Genomic DNA, 18,247 nt, shown 5'->3' with positions numbered 1-18,247 from the left:
GAAGATATGAAGGTATCGCCCTAACCGGTTTGGCTCAGTGGATAGAGCGTCGGCCTGCGGACTGAAGGGTTCCAGGTTCGATTCCGGTCAAGGGCATGTACCTTGGTTGCGGGCACATCCCCAGTAGGGGGCGTGCAGGAGGCAGCTGATGGATGTCTCTCTCTCATGGATGTTTCTAACTCTCTATTCCTCTCTCTTCCTCTCTGTAAAAAATCAATAAAATATATTTTTTTAAAAAAAGATATGAAGGTATTCTGTGTGTGTGCACACAGACACACACACAATAATACAGGAGCCACTAGAAATTGATGCTAGGTATGTGGAAAAATAATGCAACTTATAAAACTGGACAAAAATAAAAGGGTACCAATTTTCATAGAAACAGATGCTGACCAAAGGCATATTTTCCTAGACTTTGCCAAAATGTATCAAAGAACCCTTAAAAATATTGAACTGACCAGGCCACGGTAGCTTAGTGGTTGAGTGTTGCCCTATGAATGAGGAGGTCATGGTTCATTTTCCGGTGGCACATGCCTGGGTATCGAACTCAATCCCTGATGGGGGGCATGCGGGATGCAGGCGATCAATGATTCTTTGTCATCATTAATGTTTCTATCTCTCTCCCCCTTCCTCTCCCTCTAAAATCACTAAAAACATATTCTCAGGTGAGGATAAAAAAAGAAAGGTCATAAAGAGTTAAGTGACTTTTCTAAGATCATACAATGAACAAAACGTAAAAGGGCCCTAGCCAGTTTGGCTCAGTGGATAGAGCATTGGCCTGTGGAATGAAAGGTTTGACTCCGGTCAAGAGCATATGCCCTGGTTGTGGGCTCAATCCCCAGTAGAGGGCGGGCAGAAGGCAACCAATCAATTATTCTCTCTCATCATTGATGTTTCTCTCTCTCTCCCCCTCTCCTTTCCTCTCTGAAATCAATAAAAATATATTTTAAAAAAACACAACAAACATAAAAGGAACTCAAGCTCAAGATCATCTAGGTTTATTAATATACCTAAATATAGGGTGTCCCAAAAAATGTATACACACAATTTGAATAATTATAAAGGCAGGGTTTATAAAAATACATTTCATTTTCAAAATCGAGCTATCAGCTCCTAAGGTATGTATATATTTTGGGGGGACACCCTGTATATTTCTACTCTAGGAAAATTAAGAATAATGTACTTAAATAATCTAAGAACTGAAAGTGAGAGCTCCTCATTTTTTGTTTAAAATGCTGCTCTATAGGAATATAAAATAAAACCTAATAATCTTTGACACTGTAGCTATTATTTATAGGGCTTTTGCTATTTGTGGTTTTCTGAAGCCTCTGCTCAAAATGATCCATACTATTTCTGAGGGCTTTAAGACAGGCTAGCCCAGCTGTGAACAACCACGACAGCTGAGACAGGCTAATGAATTTAAAGTTGTCTTCCGTTGGGTACCCATTGCTCATTCCTAAAGTCATCCTCCTTCTAGTTCTCCATTCAGCAGTTATTTGCACAATCTGCCATCCTCAATCCTTCATCTGTGGCCAGCTTAACTAACCTGTCCAATGTCAATGATCAAATTTAAAATATCTTTTCATTAAAATAACATTTCATTTTACAAGTTTCTGATGTTATACTGTTACCACTGTCATATTCAGTTCCCTGTAAGCCTAACCTTTATGATCCTCAGACCATTAAGCATTTGGGTATTAAGTCTATAGATGTGCAGAAATCATCACATGGGGGGTTTTTTCAGTGTAACATTTCAGCAATTTTCCCAAGAAAACATAGGAAGAAAGGAGAAGCGGTTTTGAAACTGCTCAATGAAGTGAGACTGCCGTCTGCCTGGATGTGGTAATAATACATACCTGGGGTTTTTCTAAATTCAGCCTAGATCCTCCCCAGAGCTCTAGATCCATATTGCAACAGCCATTTGACCACACCACTGCTGCTTCAAACTCATCAGGTCCAGAATGGCACTCATTTGCTGCACCCCTCCCCCATCTGGTTGCCACCCTTATCTCATTTGGTAAAATCTACCTTGACCCTCCCCCGAAACCAAAACAGCATCATTGCCACACCCCTCCTCTTACCCCGCACCTGACTCCAGCAATCAATTACCACAATCAGTTGATTTGGCCTCCTGAATATTTTAGGAATCTATCTTTGCATGATCACTGATACTCACATAATGCTCCTTTCATCCTTGATCTCTTGTCTACAAGTACTCTTCTGGCCGTGCTCCTCCCAACTAACCTGTCCCTCACCCACAGCTCGTACAAGTATCCACCGTCATTACTCTAGTCATTGCCTCACCATGGTAGGGAAGATACAGTTCTCATGATTTGTCTTCTGGCTGCTTATCCAGCCTCATCTTTTTCAGAAATTCAGGCCTGAAGTGAATTTCTCAACACATTATTTGTCCCTGTGCTGCATGACTTTTCTGTTAGGATCTGGATTTGCATCCCATCCCCCATTTTTGAGCTGGGAAACCCGCATTTGTCTTTAAAATAGAACTGCAGAGTTAGTCAAGTCACCTATTCTTGCTCCGTAAACCTTGATAGACCACACTTCCAATCATAATTATACGCTCTCATGTCTGCCTACCTACTGAATGGGTCCTGCCGATCACTGAGTTGGTACTCAGTTTGGAGGCAGGGAGCAAAGATAAGAGAACAAATACCAGTTTTAAAAAAAGAGATAAGGCTCTGTAGTTACTAATAAATGTTAAGCAAATGACCTATTTTGAACCTGTGGCTGGATTTTAACAAAGCAACCGACTCTGTGGAAGTACTTCTAACAGGCTACCAAATCCAAGGGTGGAGCCGCAAGGCTGATCTAAGCGCCGCACCACACCTGCAGTGTCCTGGAGGGGAGGGGGCTCGAGCCCCTCATAAAAGGCTCTAGCGTCTATCAACCAAGCAGGCGACCTCTCCACGGACCAGCAGACACGAGGCCCAGGGGCAGCCACCGAGACCCTCCCGCTCGGGCACTTGGCTGACCCATTTCCTAGGATTCGACCCGCGACCAGCCACGGCGCTGGCTCCGCTTCGGCAAACCCCGGCCACCGTACGGAGAGGACTCCATCCTAGCACGCCCCGAGAGAAGGGGCTGCTCCCTAGAAGCAAGATGGCGTCCTTCGGTCTTCCCTCTTTTCTCCAAGAACCCCCTCTTGGCCCCCATAAGAGAGAGAGAGAGACGTCGCGGCGCCGACGCAGAGATCCGGGAAACTCCACGAGTCTGCGGCCACTCCCAGGCACCCGGGAGGTGATTTCATCTCGTTGGGCACAGGGAGCTGGGGGTGGGGACGCCCGAAAGGCAGCGCAGCCGGGCCGCAGCCCGCATAGGGTGGACGCCAGATAGCCCGCGCCCAACCCCCCGCCCCCACAAGCTATTGTTCTCCAGCCCGGGCCCCCGGACACCCTCGGCGCCGCCAAGGGAGCGGAAGTCCCGCCCCATCTGGCCTGCCCCGGAAGTGCTCTGCGGCGGCTGCTGCAGAGCGGGCAGGAGGAGGGTGGATCTGCCCTGAGCGGGGCGTCTCTAGTCCTCCTCCTCCTTTTTCTCCTCCTCCTCCTCCTCCTCCTCCTCCTCCTCCTCATCCTCCCCGGCCGCCCAGCCTCCTCCGCCGCCGCCCGTCGGACTCCTCCTTCTGCTGCTCGCGGCGCAGAGCCTCCCAGACAAGGACCGAGTACTCTTCGCCGGAGCCAGCCCTGCCGCGGCTTCCGGTGCCCGTGGGGTGGCGGACTGGTTTGCGGTGCAGGTGAGCGACGCCCGCCCTGGCTCCTCGGGATGGTGGGGGGCTGTCGGAGGGGCGGCGGGGGTGTGTCCGGTTGGCAGCGCGCCGAGGCCCCGGCGCTGGGCCCGGCGCGGAGATTGCACATCCCGCGTTCTGCCCGGGGCGAGCCCGGGATGGAATCCGGGCGCAGTGTTCGCCTCTGGGCGGACGAGCGCACCTCCGAGGGCGGGCGGCTGCGGTGAGGTCCCCCGCTCCCGACACCCGCTCCAAGTTCTCTTCGTCGGAAGGTCACCCCGCATTTCTGGCCCTACGCGCGGAGGACCTTGCCTGGGCGGTGCCCGCGATCTGGGGGACCCGCCGCCGCTACCCAAGTCTCTGCGCCTCACTCCGCTCCTTTCCCCTCCATCCCTTTCTTTCAACTCCTGGCCTGTACTAGAGTGGTTAAAGGAAAGGTTTTTTTCCAGACGGGTCATTAGATTTTACGCACTGAACTTAATAGCCGGTTCTGGGCTCTCGCACAGGTTTGGCCCATATTCGGGTAATTCCGCCTCTAAAACGAGGAAGAGAATATAAATATTTTGAGTGAAGGGTAGTCCGTCCCTATAGGTTTTCCAGAAGTGGCAGATGTGATTTGTACGCGTTAGGCTGGTATATGTTATCTAAGTAGGCGGGGTCACCATGCAGTGTTGTTTGAAGGTTTAGGGAGAATTAAGGAGTTAACTGGCCTTTGCTCGGGAACCAGAATGTCCAGACTTGTGAGAGCTCATCCAAGTGCCATTGAGGTTGTGTGAGAACTCCAGTGCCACACCCAGCATGTCAACCTGAAAAACACCTAATTTATAAATTGTGTTTGGTTGTGATGGTAGGGGGAAACTATAAAACATGTGTCATAAGTTAAATCTTGTCCTTAATTACAACTTGAATCATGTTCCAAAAATGGGGTAACAAATTTTCTTAGTGAACTCACAGTAGAAGGCATTTCATTTAGCTTATGTTTACTGATCTATTTAAATTTATCTTATTGGTTGTTTTTGTGCCTTTATTATTACAGTGTTACTATAAAATGACTGCAACTCTAAAACATTATTTTTAGACTTAGAATTTCTTCAGGGCAGAAGCCATGTCTTACTCATCTGTTTCCATGTGATGGGCCTAGACTAGAACATAGACGTTATTCATTCATTTCTTCATTGAATGAATGAAAGTGTAAGTGAGCTCACAGTTGCCTTCCAGGAATCATTTATTTTATTGGGCTAGGTTTTGTGTGTGTGTGTGTGTGTGTGTGTGTGTGTGTGTTCCAATTTCTTAACACATACAGACTTTGCTTTGCCTGTCTGTTCTTTAGCACGGTCAAAGAACAATTCAAGAGGAATCCCTCGCTCTCCTTCCAAAACTCTGTCCTCCCTTAAAAGGTTAAAATTATATTTGGGGAATTGTGACTAGGCATTATAATAATTTGTATCCCAGTGTTGAAGGTTTACTACTTGAGCATGTTTGTCCAAGGTTATCAAGCAGAGATTTCCTGGTGATAGTATGTTTAAGTTTAGAGCTGATAGCCAGACCCTGTCTTAAAAAGAGGAAATTGGGAGCTGCCATTGTTTGGAAAACATGGTGCATCACAGAATTGCTTATGGTGGCTCATTTTTCCCATGGATACATGAAATCCTATGACATCCAATATGACCTTGGCATAATTTACCAATAGCCACATTTACATTTCTTTTCAGAGATCCAGATGCTGCTCTCTAGTGTGTCTGCTGAGTGTGCATTCATCTGTATCATCTATTTTGAAGCAGTTCTTCAACACTTTCTTTGAAGGACTTTCAGGTGGAAAATGGCCAATTATAGGAAAGACCATTGCCTACCATTTGTGTGTGGGGGATAATTTTTGTTTATAGGTAGTTGGGTTATTTTCACTTTAGGAAGGTCCAAATAAAAAAGTGCTGATACCTTCTTTCCTTTCCAAATATCTGGTGGTGGTTCTGCACTGGTTTTCTAAGCTCCGCTTCTAAATAAATGTATCAATATCATCTCTTGTATATGTGTGTATCAGTGTAATATGCACTAGTAACCCTTACTAGTTGGATGGCAAGGAAATCACTTTTAAAATACTAGAATAAGAGGCTGTTAATGAGGAAAAAGATTTATGATTTTGAAGAAGTAGAGAGACAGTATATGGTTTCCATTGTTTTATAAAATGTTTTAATTTTTAGACACTAAGGAGAGGAAGGAAGCCTGCAATTTGTTACCTTATTGTCATTATCACTGCACAGTGGTCAGATTTCCCCTTTTGAATGTTTCAACCCTCCTGATAATAGCATTCCTCATACATTGATTGCCTGCCAAGTCCTGTGATAAGAGCTTTACTTACATTATTTCAAATCTCCACAGTACCTCTGCAAGATAGGTAGTTTTCCTACACTACTCAGTGAAGCTATTTGCCAGTGGCTAGGCAGCTAGTGTGTAGTAAAGTCTGAATTTTAAAGTAATGCCTTCTTAAAGCTTGGGTATTACAACTAACCCTAAGAGGCTGAGGAATGAGATTCGGGAAAGTAAGATACTGATCTCAGCACTTGGTTGACTAGTGGGGCCTGGGGCTACTAGTAGTAACCCTGGCCAAGTGGCTGGCAGTGGCAGTGGCAGTGGCAGTGGCAGTAGCAGTAGCAGTAGCAGTAGCCACTCTTCTGTTTATCTCCAGTGTACATATAAATACAGTGTTATCACCTTTTATATGTGCTGTGATGAAAAAAATGGTTGGGCATTATTCATATAAGTGTCCTGGAAAAATAGAGTACATATTAGGAACTCAACTATGGTGTTGGATGACTGCTTTTTACCTCGGAAGTATTTGAAATTTGAGAGGATTTTTTTGAAACCTATTTATAGTAATCTTTCCTTACGGCATGTTGTTTTTTCTTTCACTAAAAGAGGTGGGGGAGAGGTTGGGGAATGGGAAGAATGGTAAAAGAAGGAAAGGTGTCAGTGTGTATTTTTACCATTTTAGACCATATGTCATCTTCTTTTTGGTTTTAATATGGAGGCTTAAAGTGGGCTGAACTCTTGTAAGGGTCTAATTGTTATTCAATGCTAGAAGAATTCTCTTCACTCTCTCTAAGCCTGTGCAGTTTAAAAAAAGACAAAAAAAAAAAAAAAACCAACAATTTAAATGGGCTTAAGACAAATGTGTTCATTTTTTGGTTTTAAAAAAAGTACATAGCTCTATGTAAAAACAGCTCATTATCTAGCCCTCATTAATAACAATTATTTTTTTATTTCTTTTTAGCTCTAAGACACGTTATTGTACTCATTAGGATTTGGTTATAATATATAAAAAGTAAAATGAAAGCTCTGAGTTTTTAAAGGACTTGTGAGTAAATATTAGAGAATTTTTATCTTTGATTTAATTATACCTGAAGGTGAAGACTTAATTTCTCAATGTCAAGAAGGTAGTCTACAAGCCAAAAAAGCAAATTTCCATAAAATATTATAATACTATCCTGAAGGGCTTTCCCAGCTAGAATCCGATATTAGATTCAGTAGATATAACCTTTGACACAAGTAATCTCTTTGAAATGTGGGATCCAATTTCACTGCTGAATTCACTTATTGAAGCTAAATATCAGGGTTTGACAGTGTCATCTTGAAGAATAAAGCAGCAAGATTGTGAACTGACTTCTTACTCCCAAATGCATTGTGAAGGTGAGGCAAAGATCCCAGGTTTTCACAAAGATCATGATTGTCGTCATCGAAACCACAGGATCTCTGCTTCTGTGTTAAAGCAGTTGAATAGCTAGCATAGTAGTGCATTGGAAGTGGAGGTTGCCACACCACTGAGTGATTGCAAATGCTTTAGTTCAGCTGCTCTGTCTAGATCTACTCTGGATTACTGCAGCAGCCTTTTAGCCTCTGGTTGCTCCCCACACCAACTCCTCTTTCCTCCCCATTTTGTTAGAGCAATCATGATACTTCCCCGCTTAAAACCCTTTTGCAACTCCTTTTTGCCCATTAAAATAAAATCCAAACTCCTTTTATCCTCAATCGCATATACAAAACCTTCAAGATCTACTCCTTCCTAACCTCATAGCATCATCTCCTTTTTTTTAGGAGATTCAGTTTCAGCAATGCCAAGCTTCTGGAATCCAGCATTTTCTCAGTCCTCCATTTTTCTCTTCCTGTAATTTTAGCCACTCCTTCCCTCCAGCCTAGTATACTTATACTGGTCCTTCAGAACTCAGCTTAGGTTATGTCTCCAAAATTTGTATCTTGATTAGTTTCTTTCTCTTAACACCATTTCTGGGGGAGAGGGAGGAGACAGACAAAAAACAACTTTCAAGATGGCTAGTTGCTCTTATGTGCCATCATAAAAATATATTATAGCTCTTATATTATGGACAGTGCCTTCATTAGCCTATTGTAAATTTTGTTAACCACAATCCACAGTAACCTCATAACTACGTACACATATACTCTTAAAAGCCTTCACAGGCCTTTATCAGAAGTTCCCAAACTTTCTCAGTTTATGGCAGCCTTATTAAGTCAGTAAGTTTTTTATAGCATCCCTAGGTCAAAAGAAACATGTAATGGTTTTATTTCTTACACTAGTAGCCCTGCACACGAATCTGTGTGCCAGTAGCTCGCTACCGCCCTCCAGTAGCTCTCCGCCCGCTGCCCTGCCCTCCTGTAGCTCCCCCTGCCCCCCCTCATAGCTTGCTGCCCTGCCCCCTCCTGTAGCTCTCCACCGCCCACTTGTAGCCAGTAGCTCGCTGCCACCCTCCTGTAGCTCCTTCCACCCCCCCCCCCAATAGCTTGCTGTCGAGCCCCCTCCTGTAGCTTTCCACTGCCCCACCCTCCTGTTGATCCATGATCCGGTCATTACTCGGTCAGTCATTACGCTTCACCGCGTAATGATCATTTGCATATTACATCTTTATTACATAGGATAGTTAGGTCCAAACAACTTAATATACATTTATGTCCTAATAATTTAGAAGCTGTTTGAAAAACTGATACACATAAATTAAATAACTTTGCTTAACTGCATAGAACTCCATTGTGTGTACAAGGGTTTATTCAACCATTCTCTTGTACTTGGACATTTAAGTATTTACCAATATTTTTCTATTACAAATGATATATAATCTATAATAATAAAAGGATAACATGCTAATTAGACCAGATGACCTTCTGGACGAAGCCAGTGCTGTGAGGAAAGCCCAGGTCCTGGGTGCCTGCCGGTGGCTGGAGGGAAGCCCGGGTCCTGGGTGCCAGAGGGAAGCCTCCTCTTGCACAAATTTGGTGCATCGGGCCTCTAGTGTTATAATGAAAAACTTTGCTTATATGTATTTTTGTATTGTTGAAGGTATATCTTCAAGATAAATTCCTGTATAAGATTTATTAGGTACTGCTAAATTCCTCTCCCTATGCAGTTTACTATTTTGAATTTCCATCAGTAGTGTATAAGAGTGCCAGTCTCTGCACCCACACCTTTCCCTTTCCTCTGCCCTGCTTACCCCTACTCCCCCAGGTGCATTACCTTTGTCTTTCTCTCTCTCAAGCTCCAAGGGCCCTTCTTTTGCCTCTATAACTTGTTTCCTTAGCCCATTTCTTCTACGACTCACTTTTACTATCTCTGTAACTTTCTAAATAAACTTTCTCTTATAATTTGAGTTCCTGGTTCTGAATTCTTTCTTTGCTGAACTCAAGTACTGAGATTAATAATACATCATCTATATATTGTATTGTTTGTTCACCACCCCAAGTCAAGTCTCCATCCATCACAATTTATCCCCTCTATACCCTATACTTTTTGTATTATAGAAAAAAAGAAAAAAGAAAGCAAAGAAAAAAAAAGTGCCACAGTCTCACCAACAGAGTATGTTACCACGCTTTTGATTTCTGCCAATCTATTAGATGAGAAATGGTGTAGTTTTTTTTTTTAAATATATTTTTAATTGATTTCAGAGAAGAAGGGAGAGGGAGAGAGAGATAGAAACATCAATGATGAGAGAGAATCATTGATCGGTTGCCTCCTGCCCGCCCCCTACTGGGGATCGAGCCTGCAACCCGGGCATATGCCCTTGATTGAACCCGGGACCCTTCAGTCTGCAGGCCGATGCTCTAGCCACTGGGTCAAACTGGCTAAGGCTGGCCTGGTGTAGTTTTAATTTGTATTCCTCTTACTACAAGTGAACTGAACATTTTTTTATGTGTTTAAGGGCCATTTTTTACATTTTTAAATTATTATCTGTTCATGACTACTTTCTAATAATTTTGGGTCTTCATCTCCTCAGATTTAAAAATTTCTTTATTTCTAAAAATATTAGCCATTTAACTTTGACATACATTGCAAATATTTGGCATTGCTTATGGTGGGATTTTTCTTTTTGCTATGCAAAAGTTTGTTTTTGAATAGTCAAATATGTTAATGTTAAATTTATTATATCTGGATTTTTAGTATTAGAAAGAAAGCTTTTCTCTACCAGGTCATAGAAGAATTCACCCATACTTTCTTCTAGTAATAATATAATTTCATTTTTTCACCGTCCTCTGATCCGTTTGGGAGTATTTTTGGTATATGGTGTGAGGAATGCATTCAATTTTATCTTTTTTCACATAATTATCCAATGCCATTTATTTATTTAAAAAACCACACAAAACAACCTTTGTCATATGAAAAGTTTATATATGTAGGTCGGTGTATTTTATTCTGTTGGATTATCTGACTATTCATGCACCAGTACCACACTGTTTAAGTCAGAGAGGCTTTGTTAGTATGATCTAATATTGGTAGGACTAGTCTGCTATTGTAGCTGCTTCTCTTCAGTGTTTTCCATGCTATTCTTGCATGTTTATCTTTTCATATGAACTTTAGCATCAGTTTGTGTAAATCCATTAAAAAGCTCATTGTTATTTTTATTGGGATTGTATTAAATTTATGATTGATAGATTGAGCCCAACCAGCATGACTCAGTGGTTAAGCATCGACCTATGAACCAGGAGGTCAGGGCTCAATTCCCAGTCAGGGCACATGCCTGTGTTGCGAACTTGATCCCCAGTCGAGGGCGTGCAGGAGGCAGACAGTCAACGATTCTCTATCATCATGGATGTTTCTCTCCCTCTCCCTTTCTCTCTGAAATTATTTTAAATATATGTATGTGTGTGTATGAGTGCCCCAGTGCACGGATTCATGTACATTGAAAGAAAATTAATTAGAAGGTGGCCTGCAGGATGGGACTGGGCGAGACGGGTTGGACACGCTCTGGAGCCAACCTTCCATGGTCCCTCCTCAGCCATCCGCACCTGGGGCAGCGCCGTGGCTCGTAGGGCGTCTGTGGAGTGAGCAGGGTCCATCCAGCAGGTGGGGTTCCCTCGGCCTGGCCTGCGGGGATTGGGCCGAAACCGTCTCTCTGACATCCCCCAAGGAGTCCTGGATTGCGAGAGGGCGATTCTTGGGTGACGCACCCCGGAATCGGGCTCCCTCCTCTCTGGTTCCCGGGTGTGTCACCGGAGAACTGCCACTGCCAAGTCACCACAGCTTGGCAACTCCTGCGTTGAGCGTCTGCCCCCTGGTGGTCATTGCACGTCATAGCAACCAGTCGGACCGTCGCTTAGCCTTTAATATATATAGATTATTTAAAAGAGAACTGATATATTGATGATGTTGAGACATCTAAACTCAGAGCAAGTGGTGTCTTTCATTTTCCAATGGTTTATAGTTTTCTTCACACAAGTTTTTAACATTTCACTTTATTCATAAGTATTTTATTTTTTGTTGCTATTATAGGGTTTTCTTGTCCATTCTATCTCCTAACTGGTTATTATTCATGTATATGAATATTGCTAATATCTGGATATTTCCTGCTACCTTGCTGAATCCTTATTGCTTGAGTTACTTTAATCATTGCTTCTCTTAGATGTACTGTCCTGTCACCTGTATGTAGAAATTGTATCCCTTTCTTTTCCAATGTTTATGCCTCTCATTATTTATCTTAAATAATTGCATTGATTAACATCTCCAGAAAAAGGTGAAATAGCAGTATTACAGTGTCTTTAGTAGATAGGTTGAGTGCTTTTTTTTTTTTTTAATATATTTTATTGATATTTCACAGAGAGGAAGGGAGAGGGATAGAGAGCTAGAAACATCGATGAGAGAGAAACATCGATCAGCTGCCTCCTGCACACCTCCCACTGGGGATGTGCCCGCAACCAAGGTACATGCCCTTGACCGGAATCGAACCCGGGACCTTTCAGTCCGCAGGCCGACGCTCTATCCACTGAGCCAAACCGGTTTCGGCGAGGCAGGACTTTCTTGGAGGGCAGCAGCACAAAATACAATGATAAGCAGTGCTAGAAATGTTCCATGGTTTCCCGGTTCATACAGCTAGTCCTGAGTTTTGTTCCTGCTTCTCCACACAATTCTTCCAAACTTCATTGTAGTCTTCACTCAAGCAGTCATGGATGTCACAGTGACTTCTAGGCTAATGCTGCTATAGGTTGATGAAAATCTAAGGGTTCCCTTCTAGGCTATCATAGTCTTCAGTGGTTTCTGTGTTTTGCAGATGAATTAGGTTAATGTCATATTGATGTGGTTATGGCTTGGGTCTACAGGTTATTTGGCAAGGCAAGTTTGTAGACCAGTTTATTAATTGGGATGGCCTACAGTACACAGCTGTGGGACAGTTCCAGACACGTTTGTAGAGCCTGGATCATCTGATTTTGAGGCTGTTCCTTCTCCAGAATTCATTTATGAAGACCTAGTTCTCTGGCTGGAAGTGCTGTGTTGGTGTAGAATCGGGTGTTGGCCCAGCATCCTGCACATATTCCACCCACATGCAATTATAGGCAACACCAGTGCTCAGTCTCCCAACTTTGGCAGAGTGTTTTTATTTCACTGCCATCTAATTCATCCAGAAAGTTCAAGTAGGATATTTTCTGTAGATTCTTATTCAAGTTTATTTGGGTGCATGTGTGAACTCTCAGTTCACATCCCATTATTTATCTCTGCCATTCTAAGTATTTCCTTTCCTAGGAATGTTGGTGGTAGGGTATTTGTTAATTTCTTGTCCCTTATGCTGAGATGCTTCTCTCTAGAAGTTTCTACAATTCTCAGTTCATCTTCGCTGTCTCAAGAGTGCTGGTAGTTGGGTGTTTACTAAATAATCTCTTCTTGTCCCTAGGTTGAGGAGCTCTCACTTACTTGGTGAGTACTCTTTGTCCATGGCTGATTGTCCATCCCTACTTTTCCTGGCACCCATGTTGCCTTTTACTCTCCAGGTCTTGCTGCCTAACTGGCATGCAATTCAGCATGGGTTGGAGATTAGGGGGTGTCTCACCCTCTAGTATATGCTGCCATCTTGATGGCAGGGCTTGGTCAGGAGGCTAATCTTTTCTGTTCCCTCTATTTGCACCTCCCCACCTTTTTAGTCTGAGGACAATCTCTATCCCCTCTTATTTCTGCCTGAGACATTTTGTCTGTGACAAAATCCCTGTGCCCTGAGGACTTAGGTTTCTGGGACACCAACCCTGCTTTCTTACTTTTTGGATTATTGGTAACTTTCCCAACACCCTGTTAATCACCAAGGTCTTCCTATTTCATGTGACTAAACACTACAACTAAGATAATTCTCTCTGAGTCTGTTGCTTCATTTATTCTTACTTGGTGCTTGGGGTTTTTTTGTGTGTGGTTTTTAAAAATATATTTTTATTGATTTCAGAGAGAGGAAGGGAGAGGGAGAGAGAGATCAGAACATCAACGATGAGAGAGAATCATCGATCAGCTACCTCCTGCACGCTCCGCACTGGGGATTGAGCCTGCAACCTGGGCATGTGCCCTGACTGGGAACCACACCATGACCTCCTGGTTCATGGGTTGACACTCAACCAGTGAGCCACACCAGCCAGGTGGTGCTTGGGGTTTTTAGTAGTTGTCTTGGTCCTTCACAATAAAATAAAACTTGATCAGATCGTAAAAACTATTCCTGTCTTTGTGTTGTTTTTTTTTTAATTTTGTTTTGAAGGTTATAAATTTGGTTACAACTGTTTGAACTTTTTGTACATTCAGTGTATTTATATTTTTTATTCTGTGAAATGCCTTTTTATGACCTTTGCTTATTTTGGGGATGTGGGAGGCTGGTTTTTTTAAATAACAAGTTTACTAAGATATAATTCACGTATCATAAAATTTACTCTTTTAAAGTATGCCATCTAGTAGATGTAGTGTTATGCAATCATCACCACTTTCGAATTCAAGAACATTTTCATTACCCCATAAAAGAAACCCCATGCTCATTAAGTCATCACTCTTGATTCCATACACCCATGTAGCCCCAAACAACCACAGTTGACCCTTGGACATGTCAGGGTTATGGATGTGGACTTCTATGCATTTGAAAATCTGTGTATAACTTTTAACTCACCCCAAACTTAACTACTAAAAGCCTACTGTTTACTGGAAGCCTTATCGATAATAAACAGTCGATTAACATATTTTGTATGTTATATACAAATCTACCTAATAAAAGAGTAACATGCTAATTGACCGTACCTTCGTGACGCCCACCAGCCGACCAGGAGTGAGCATGCAAATTAACACAACAAAGATGGCGGGTTAATTTGCATATGCAGGCGCCGAGCGGCCAGGGGCATTTCGCACCACCCCAGCTGCTCTGGGCTTCTGGGCAGCATGGGAAGGCAAAAAGGCTGCTCTGGGCTGGAGTGGAAAGGCGGCTCTGGCCAGAGCGAAGGCAGTGCCGGCAGCCAGGGAAAGGAAGGTCCATTCTTGCATGAATCTTCATGCATCGGGCCTCTAGTAATATATATTCTTACAATGAAGTAAGCTAGAGAAAATGTTACTAAGGAAGAAACCAAGATGGCGGCATAGGTAAACACCTAAACTGCTGCTTCACACAACAATTTCAAAACTACAACTAAAAGACAAAACGGACATCATCCAGAACCACAGGAAGGCTGGCTGAGTGGAAATTTTACAACTAGAAGGAAAGAGAAAAGCACTCTGAGACTCAGAGGAACTGCAGGAGGCAGAGGTACTGAGACGCGCTCATGGAGGGGACTGGCAACTGAGTGCGCATCTGGCTTTCTCAAGTGGGAGACAGCAGCTCCCGACTGGGCTGAACTCCAGTTCCGGGCAAGACTCTGGGGACGCAGATTCATACGGGGTGAAACTGGACTGCCAGGAAAGAGAAAAGCACACTGAGACTCAGAGAAACCGCAGAAGGCAGAGGTATCGAGGCGCATGCGCGTGGAGAGGACGGGCAACTGAGTTACGTGGCTGGCTTTCTCAAGCGGGAGGGAGACAAAAACTCCCGACTGCACTGAACGCCAGTTCCGGGCGAGACTCTGGGGACCCAGACTCATTAGGGGAGAAACTGGACTGTCTGGCAGCGGGCAGAACTCGAGGGCGGCTTCCTCTCAGAGGTGCTTGCAGCGATTACCATGGGACACTGAGACACAGGGGCCTATTAAGGCAGGGCTGACGGGAAACCAATGCTGTCTGCTCCGCCCTGAGACTCTGCCCCATCCAAGCTGAGCACAAAGGCTTTTGCAGGTCTTGTCTCATAAGGGTGTCTCCAGCACAGAAGTTCTCCCAGTGTAGACACAGCTGATCCTCACAGCCAATTGGCCTGGAGGTTAATTCCTCCCAGTGATACCAACAACAATCAAGGCTTAACTACAACAAGACTGTGCACACAGCCCACAAAGGAGTGCACCAAGAGTGTCCACCTCCGGTAACTGGGGAGGCTGAGCCACTGGGCCCTATAGGACACCTAGCACACAAAGTCACTCTATCAACTCGGAAGCAGCCAAAATGCAGAGACAAAGAAACAGATCACAAATGAAAGAAATGGAGGAAAGCAAACGACTGGATATAGAGTTCAAAACCACAGTTATAAGGCTTTTCAAGAATTTTCTAGAAAAGGCCAATAAATTTAGCGAGGCCCTCGAGGATATGAAAAAGGACCAACTAGAAATTAAGCATACACTGACTGAAATAAAAAACATTATACAGAGATCTAACAGCAGACTAGAGGATCGCAAGAATCAAGTCAAAGATTTGAAATACAAAGAAGCAAAAAACACTCAACCGGAAAAGCAAAAAGAAAAAAGAATCCAAAAATATGAAGATAGTGTAAGGAGCCTCTGAGACAACTTCAAGCGTACCAACATCCGAATTATGGGGGTGCCAGAAGAAGAGAGAGCGCAAGATACTGAAAACCTATTTGAAGAAATAATGACCGAAAACTTCCCCCACCTGGTGAAAGAAATAGACTTACAAGTCCAGGAAGCGCACAGAACCCCAAACAAAAGGAATCCAAAAAGGACCACCCAAGACACATCATAATTAAAATGCCAAGAGCAAAAGACAGAATATTAAAAGCAATAAGAGAAAAACAGTTACCTACAAGGGAGCACCCATACGACTGTCAGCTGATTTCTCAACAGAAACTATGCAGGCCAGATGGGAGTGGCAAAAAATATTCAAAGTGATGAATAGCAAAAACCTACAAACAAGATTACTCTACCCAGCAAAGCTGTCATTCAAAATTGAAGGGCAGATAAAGAGCTTCACAGATAAGAAAAAGCTAAAGGAGTTCATCACCACCAAACCAGTATTATATGAAATGCTGAAAGTATTCTTTAAGAAGAAGAAAAAGGTAAAGATAAAAATTATGAACAACAAATACATATCTATCAACAAGTGAATCTAAAAATCAAGTGAATAAAACACTCTGATGAACAGAATAATCTGGTGAATATAATAGAATCGGGCATAGAAAGGGAGTGGATTGACAATTCTCGGGGTGGGGGGAAGGTGTGGGGAATGTGGGAAGAGACTGGACAAAAATTGTACACCTGTGGATGAGGACAGTGGGGAGAGTAAGGGCAGAGGGTGGGGTGGGAACCGGGTGGAGGGGAGCTATGGGGGAAAAAAGAGGAACAAGTGTAATAATCTGAACAATAAATATTTATTAAATTAAAAATGATTAAGAAAGTCATAAGGAAAAAATGTACAGCATTGGACATATTTATTGACAAAACCCATGTATAAGTGGACCTGTGCATTTCAAACCTGTGTTGTTCAAGGGTCAACTGTACTTAATCTACTTCCATCTGTACAGATTTGCCTATTTGGAAATTTCTGGACTCCATAAATGGAATCAGACAATATGTAGTCTTTTTTAAGTGCTATGTAATTTACATCTAACATCATATTAGTTTCATGTGTACAACATAATGATTTGCTATTTGTATATATTAAGAAATGATCACCACAGTAAATCTAGTTAAACATCCATCACCACACATAGTTACAAAAATATTTTTTTTCCTTATGAGAACTTTTAAAATTACCCTCTTGGCAACTTTCAACTGAGTCAGTAGTATTATTAACTATAGTCACCATGCTATATATTAAAGCCCCTTGACTTATTTTTTTCACTAGAGGTTTGTACCTTTTGGTCCCTTTCACCCATTTTGCCCTGCCTCTGGGAAATACCAGTCAGGTCTCTGCAATTATGAGTTTGGTTTTTTTCTTTTCTTTGTTTTTTTCAGATCCACATGTAAGTGAGATCATACTGGATTTGTCTTGCTCTTGACAATGTAAGAAACATTCAAACCTATAGAGAATTTTTGTGAGTTTATTTGAGCCAAACTGTCAACAATTGCTGAGAAGCAAAATCTCAACAGATTGAGATAATGCTTCAGAGAATGGTAGTTTTGCACTTTATTTTATACAGCGCAGTCAAGAGAGAAGACAAAAGTGAGTTACATGAAGTCCATTGGTGATAGATAAGGGAGATGGGAGAAAGCAAAGTGGGGATTGGATTAAAAGTAAAAGGATAGACATATACATCTTTTACATAGGTAGGTACAGGATAGTTAATAGTCAACAATTAGCATGATAATAGCAATGAGAGGAATTATGGTCTCCATGGGGTGCATTGTTTGTGCCTGAGGGGTCGGTCTGGGGAAAAGGAGAGTTACCCTGACATTCCAAAGGTATATTATGGTAGGTGCAGAAGACAGTAGGCTAAGTTAAGGTAACGATTGACTTTAGTCAGGGAAGACTCTAGCCTAGGACATGACTACCCACCATCAACTGCTTTTAGTTAAAAAGTTTTAATTTCAGATCATCCTTTGTGGTTACTTTAGGTCTCTTGAGTTTACAAGGCCACCACACTCAGGCTTTCCCTGAGCTTGTCGGGTTATCATGTGACCCCTTTTAGTCTACACGTCCCCGTTTGGTCATAAATCATTCAAAAGGATGCATTGATGACCAACTTTTTGGTTGGATAATGAGGTCTGGTGGTGCTAGGAAGGCTCATTCCTAGTAAGTTTCAGTGTTAGCCTTTGTCTTGCTGAACAGTGGGCCATTGGGAATGGGACAAGACCATAAGTTTGGATGGAAGTCAAGGTTGAATTTTTTTTTTTTTTCTCCAAGGTGAGAAGCAGGTTCATGCAAGGCAGTCAGGTTTTATGGGCCTTTATTAAGAAAAACACTTTGGA

The 18,247-nt window shown here is 42.8% G+C and overlaps 1 protein-coding gene across 2 annotated transcripts in view; it reads left to right on the top strand.

Annotated features, from left to right (window-relative positions):
- The first annotated feature begins 3,095 nt into the window (after nt 1–3,095).
- RALA (RAS like proto-oncogene A) overlaps nt 3,096–18,247 on the top strand; it is a 48,585-nt gene continuing 33,433 nt past the window's right edge. Inside the window, exons 1-2 of one of the 2 annotated variants that reach the window (XM_080665859.1) lie at nt 3,471–3,748; nt 12,901–12,923. The gene's annotated coding sequence lies outside the window, so the exon portion shown is untranslated. Of the gene's footprint in view, nt 3,749–12,900; nt 12,924–18,247 lie in introns of both variants that reach the window. The other variant, XM_080665858.1, reaches the window with a different exon arrangement.

The sequence above is a fragment of the Plecotus auritus genome, assembly GCF_963455305.1.
Source record: "Plecotus auritus genome assembly, chromosome: 4".
Lineage (NCBI taxonomy): Eukaryota > Metazoa > Chordata > Mammalia > Chiroptera > Vespertilionidae > Plecotus > Plecotus auritus.
Note: the sequence above shows the minus strand (reverse complement) of the source record. Positions and strands in the feature narration are given on the sequence as shown.